This window comes from Miscanthus floridulus, chromosome 15, assembly GCF_019320115.1.
Source record: "Miscanthus floridulus cultivar M001 chromosome 15, ASM1932011v1, whole genome shotgun sequence".
NCBI lineage: Eukaryota > Viridiplantae > Streptophyta > Magnoliopsida > Poales > Poaceae > Miscanthus > Miscanthus floridulus.
The window spans coordinates 76,318,564-76,324,990 of NC_089594.1; the positions used below are offsets into that span (position 1 = coordinate 76,318,564).

The 6,427-nt window shown below is 40.7% G+C and overlaps 1 pseudogene; it reads left to right on the top strand.

Moving 5' to 3' along the window:
- Nucleotides 1–564: 564 nt before the first annotated feature.
- LOC136507692 (uncharacterized) lies at nt 565–4,108 on the top strand (annotated as a pseudogene).
- Nucleotides 4,109–6,427: the final 2,319 nt, after the last annotated feature.

The following is a 6,427-nucleotide window of genomic DNA, read 5'->3' on the forward strand; positions in this document are numbered from 1 at the left end:
AAAGTAAAAAATTAAGACAATGGCAAGATTTGAACCTGAGATCTTATTATTAACATCCATGATGTCTCAACCACTAGGACATCAACATGTGATTACTAACATTTGCAACTTACTGGATATATAGATGTATTCTCTGCCAGGTGAGGGTAGCCCAGGCCAACCAGACGGGCTCGTGTCCAAGCGGTGGCAGCCCAGCAGGCCTGCTACCGAGCGCTCGCACGGCATGGGCACTGGGCAGCCCAGCTGGCCTCGGCACTCTTATTCGCAAAAAAATGCAACACAAAACGCAACGGAGATTCGAACTTCGGACCTCTGATACGTGAATCAGTAACCTTAGCCACCAGCCCAGAGAAGTGTTCACGTCTATGCTAGTGTTTTTATTGATTTATCTATGACACAATATTAATGAAGAATAAATATCCCGTTCTTCCATGGGGAGTCCGTGAGTCTTCGCACATGCGCCGGCGGCTGCTCCCGATTGAACGCCGCCCGGCCGCCCAACGAATGCTCCCGTCGCCCCTCAGCTCCGCCTCCATGCCTATGTGCTCCTCCTCCGTGGCGAGCTCCTCCTTCTCCACATCTTCTCTGTGGTTCTGATTGGGAACAGGGCACAGCGGCACTCCGGTAGATCCATCCGCGACCGTCTGCCCCGACCCTGCTTGGCAGCTGGGCAGTGGGCGCTTCCAGGTGCGCGGCCGCCAGCCAGTGCACACTGCCCCGAGCGTCTACACTGCTGCTCAGGTCCCAGCGCCCTTGCAGCCCCGCCCCTACTGCACACAGCTCACGGGAGTCACGGTGAGTATCGATTTCTGATTTTGATTTTATCATATGCAATCAATAAGAATAGTATTCATATTCATTCAAGATAATAATCATGTCAGCTTCTCATTAAATTCAGCATACCATGTGCTAAGAAAATTTACCATGTGCTCAATCAGAATAATATTTATATTAACACATGATTTTAGAGCTGCAGCTTGCTAATGTATATATACTTCAAGCTTAGTTTCTAAGTTATTTAAATGTTCTGCAGATGGACAGAAGTTGGATCAATAGTAGGCTATTTGGCAAGCCACATCTGGACGGGGTCAGTGAGTTCATGAAGCTTGTTTCAGAAAACTTTGGTGCGGATGAACAGATATTCTGTCCATGCCGTAGGTGTTTGAATCGGATTTTTGGACATAAAGGACTGGTGGAGGATCACTTATATATTTATGGAATGGCTAGCACGTACACTAGGTGGATCTATCATGGAGAACCAATGGAGGACACAATGATTGAAAATACTGGCCATCAGGATGAACAGATTGATTTCACCGCGGATGTTAATTTGAATGAGGTTGAAGAAGACGACCCTAATGATAGAATTCCTGATATGGTACGGGAGTTGTTCACATCTGAAGAAGAAGGTCAAAGGAAAAAATCAATGTTTGCTATACTATTAGAAGAGATGAAGCAAGAACTTTACCCTAGTGCAGCTTATTCAAGATTTTCTTTTGTGGTGAAATTACTTTATATCAAGTCATTTTATCGAATCAGTAATGTTGCATTTACTGCATTCGTGAAGTTGTTAGCAGATGCATTCCCACATTGCTCTATTCCTGCATCTTACGAGGAAGCAAAGAAACTTATTCGTGCTTTGGGACTTGGATATAATACAATCCATGTGTGCTCGAATAATTGTGTATTGTTTCGGAAGAATTATGCAGCACACGATGTGTGTCCAGTATGTAGCGCATCAAGATGGAAGGAAAAAAATTCCTGAGAAAGTATTGCGTCATTTTCCATTGATTCCAAGGCTGAAAAGGATGTTTGCTTCCAAAGAAATATCTGAATTGGCACAATGGCATAAGTTGAAAAGAAATGCAGTGGAGAATGAGCTCAGTCACCCAGCTGACGGTGAGGCATGGAAAGCATTTGATACTAAATATGCTTCGTTTGCCCAAGATGCAAGAAACATTAGACTTGGCCTTGCTACAGATGGTTTTAATCCATTTGGCAAAATGAACTCCTCGTACAGTATGTGGCCTGTATTTCTTATCCCTTACAACTTTCCGCCATGGGAATGTATGGAGCAATCGAACTTCATCATGGGCTTACTCATCCCTGGTCCATTATGCCTTGGAAAGGACTTCGATGTATTTTTGGAGCCACTCATTGAAGAGTTGCTAGATCTTTGGAAAGGTGTCCCTACTTTGGATGCATTGACTGACAAATCTTTTGATCTACATGCTGCAGTTATATGGTGCATTCATGATTATCCAGCTTTGAGCACATTGTCAGGTCGAGTCACAAGAGGCTATTATGCTTGTGTCCGTTGTGACAAAGATCCTTGCTCTAGAAGAATAAGGAATAAGATATGCTATATTGGCCATCGGCGCTTCCTTCCAAGGGATCATCCATGGAGGAAAAAGAAATGGTTTGATGGAAAGGATGAAGAACAGTGACAAGCCAGAAGAATTTAGCAGTGATGAGTTGAAGCAGCAATTGGAGAGGGTCATGGATGTTAGACCTGGGATGCATCCTCAGAACAAAAAGAGGAAGAGGGGAGAAAATGGTCAATGTTGGAAGCTAAGGTCATCTTTGTGGGATTTGCCATATTGGTCGAGTTTGAAGCTGCGTCATAATCTTGATGTTATGCATATCGAGAAAAACATATGTGAGTACATTCTTGGTACATTTCTCGGCATTGCTGGCAAGACAAAGGACACCATTAATGGTAGGCTTGATTTGGAAGACATGGGCATAAGGAAAAACTTGCACTTGAAGCGTGACGGGAATTCATATAGTGTTCCACATGCCCCCTATGTATTAAATAAAACACAAAAACTTGCTTTTTGTGATTTTTTTAGAAGTGTAAAATTCCCAGATGGATATGCTTCTAACTTAGCATCATGTATCAGTGTTGATGGATGCAACCTCCAAGGATTGAAAACTCACGATTGCCATATACTACTACAAAGGATTTTACCCGCTGCTGTTCGTGGAATCTTGCATAAGGACATATATGAAGCAATTAGTGAATTGGGTAACTTCTTTCAGAAATTATGTGCTAAGACTTTGAAGATAGATGTTTTGCATAGAATGAAAGATGAAATCCCAATCATTTTGTGCAAGCTGGAGAGAATATTTCCTCCTCCTTTCTTTGATGTGATGCTACACTTGGCTGTTCATTTACCTGATGAAGCAATCCTAAGAGGTCTGGTACAATATGGATGGATGTACCCAGTAGAAAGAAGGTTGTATACTTTGAAACGTTTTGTTAGAAACATGGCAAGACCAGAAGGATCCATTGCAGAAGCATATGTCGCTAAAGAGTGTTTGATGGCTTGCTCGAGGTATTTTGATGATGTTGACACACGATACAATCGAGAGGGTAGAAATAGAGAGCGTGTTGATTTGAGAACAGGTGATCTATCGGTTTTCTGTCATGGAGTTCATCTACTTGGAACCCCGAAGATTACATATCTTGAACATGATTATGACAAAATGGTTTGGTTTGTGCTAAATAATTGTCCGGAGGTTGAGCCATATATCAAGTATGTCATTATGGATAGTTTATTTTTTTATGCAATCTACTAATTATGAGGTCTTACTTTTTGAATTAACTGTGGTTCATAATCATAGTATGTACAAGGAGGAGTTGGAGAATGAAGGAATTCGAGATGTTGAAAAAACACTTGAGAAGCAATTTTCCTCCTGGTTTAAGAAACATGTAAGTTTGAAACCCATTCTTCAATTTCGAGCATTATCAGTTGTATTGGTTTTTATTGTGTTGCATATATGCTTGTGCAGATTGCAAGACTACGTTACATTGAGGAAGCAGACATCAACGATGGGCTACTTTCATTGTCATGTGAACCAGATATGCGGGTTCGAATATTTTCAGCATGTCATGAGACTTGGCTGATCTAGTTCAGTTATGCTACAAACATTGGTGGTGCTGTTATTTTGAGACATGTCTGATTTGGTTCAGACCATATTAATTTCTGCTATGTATCTTGTTAGTGTTGTCTTTTTGCTATGTGAAAATATGTTATCTGGGATTTGTAAAATTACTGATGGATGTGACCATATTTATCTATCCTTTGGAATGAGATCTGGATGATCGATGAATGTGTATGGGTTGTGATGCATCTACAGATTATATATATGAATGAGATTCTGGATGATTTGATGAATGCGTAAGGGCTTTGATCGATGAAAGTACAGATTATATATGGGCTGTTATGTAATGGGTGCCGAAATGAGCTGTTATGTAATGGATGTCGAAATGGGCTGTTTTGTAATGGAAGTTGAAATGAGCTGATTATGTATGGATGGTGAAAAGGCTGTTTTCTCTACATGTTTAAATGGGTTAGGCCTTTTCTGGCCCACTAAATAAATAGGCTGCAAAAAAAATTGGCCCAGGAATTGATGTTAACTTTACTTATAAATGGGCTTTGCAAATTATAAATTTGGCTCACAATTATATTTGGTCCAATAAAAACCTGCTTAGTACATGGGCCTAACTAGGCCTTAAGATATTTAGTGACGACTTTTTAATCGGGTTGTCATAAAAAATATGATGAAAAAATATGCAGTCGTCATAGAACAAGGTTTACCACGCATGATCTATGACAAATGGTTTATCGTCATGCAGTCGTCATAAATACATCTGCTATGACAAAAATACTAGAAATAATGATGATAACAGGTCGTCATAGATCCTAAGATTTCTTGTAGTGCCATCAGTAAGCTCTAGAGGAAGATCGCCAACGGCTTCAACATCTGCTCGAACTCTATTTGCAACTTTAACGTGTCTTTCTCTTCTTTGCATAGTCCTCGTCGAACGGAATCCCTGTAAGGAATTAGCAATATGAACAGTTGCACCTGAGTCAATCCACCAAGTAGATTTCGAATACTGTACATACAGGGATTCATTTATGAACGTAATAATGTTCTCACCTTTCTTTGACATGACCATCTTTAAGTAATCAGGACAATCTTTCTTATAATGTCCCGTCTTCTTGCAATAGAGACATTGGTCTTTCTCTACTGTGAACTTGTTCTGCTGAGGCTGATGCAGCATGGGACCCTTTCCCTTTGACTTTGAGGAGGAGTTAGCATTAGTATTCTTTTTCTTATTGTGTTTCACATAATTGATAGTGCCACCATTGGTAGCTTTCATTCTCTCTAGCACACACATAGCCATGAGCCTCCGTAAGTCCCACTTCTCGAGCTGTATGTTGTAGTTGACAACAAAAGTGTCAAATTACTTTGGCAAGGAAGAAAAAATCAGATGGATAAGGAACTTTTCCTTGAGAGCCAGATCCATTGGTTTTAGCTTGGATACCAAATTGCTCATCCTTAGTATGTGCTCTCTTATGCCACCATTTCCAGAGTACCTCTCTGTCACCAGCTGCTTTATCAGTTGAGTAGCATATGTCTTTGAAGAGCCAGTGAACTGACTCTTTATTTTATCGAGGTACTCGGTGACCGTGTCACACTCTGGGATTGAACCCACAATTGCAGGCTCAATCGTGTTCTTTATCATAGCTAAACATTTTTTTTTGTAGTGACCCACTTTCTATGCTCAAGGTCATAGGACATCTTTTGGGATGCAAAATCTCTCTCTCTAGTTGCCCAAGCGGCATCAGCCTCGTTTGTGTCCCTCACCGGTGCCACAGGCTCAGTGGGACACGGTGAGGTAACTACCCAGTCCACCTCAGCCAAGATGAAGGCCAGGTCAATCTTTTTCTTCCACTCCGTGTAGTTGTCACCTTTGAGAGTGGGGATCTCTTTGATACAACCCATCAAGTTGTATCCGTCTGAAAACACAATTCATATAGAGTGAGAACATAAATAATAATAATAATTGCATGCCTTAGTTCCAACGTTGATCAAAATTAAAACATACAATTGACCTCTACACTAATTCTACGTTACTGTTGGGCAGAAATAAAATTAATGCATGACAAAACTCATAAATAAGATCATAATATTGCCATTAATCAACGTTGGTCAGAATAATAACAATATTATAATAAACTAAAAACATATCCATTTTTCAAAATTAAATTCTCCCGTTGGTTCGAATTTAATAATGAAAATAACAACTTTAAATACGCAGCAGAAAGTGTAAATATTCTCATTATTATTTTCTAGAAACTTTATAGTACTGTACTTTTCTCTGAGCAAAATTGTCGTTGGATCAAAATTGTGCAGAGTTGGACATCAAAATTCAATTGAAATTCATCAAATATGTATCAAAAGGTTTCTGGAAAAATAAAACGAAAGAAAAATTCTGTTTCACTGTGTTTGTGGCCATTTCGGCCTAGTAGAGCAGAAACGCGGCCCACGGCCCAGCGCGCAGCCGCGCTCCCGGCGTCCCAGGCTGCAACCTGGGCCTGGGCCAGGAATTCGGCCCACAGCGCGCGCTGCTGCA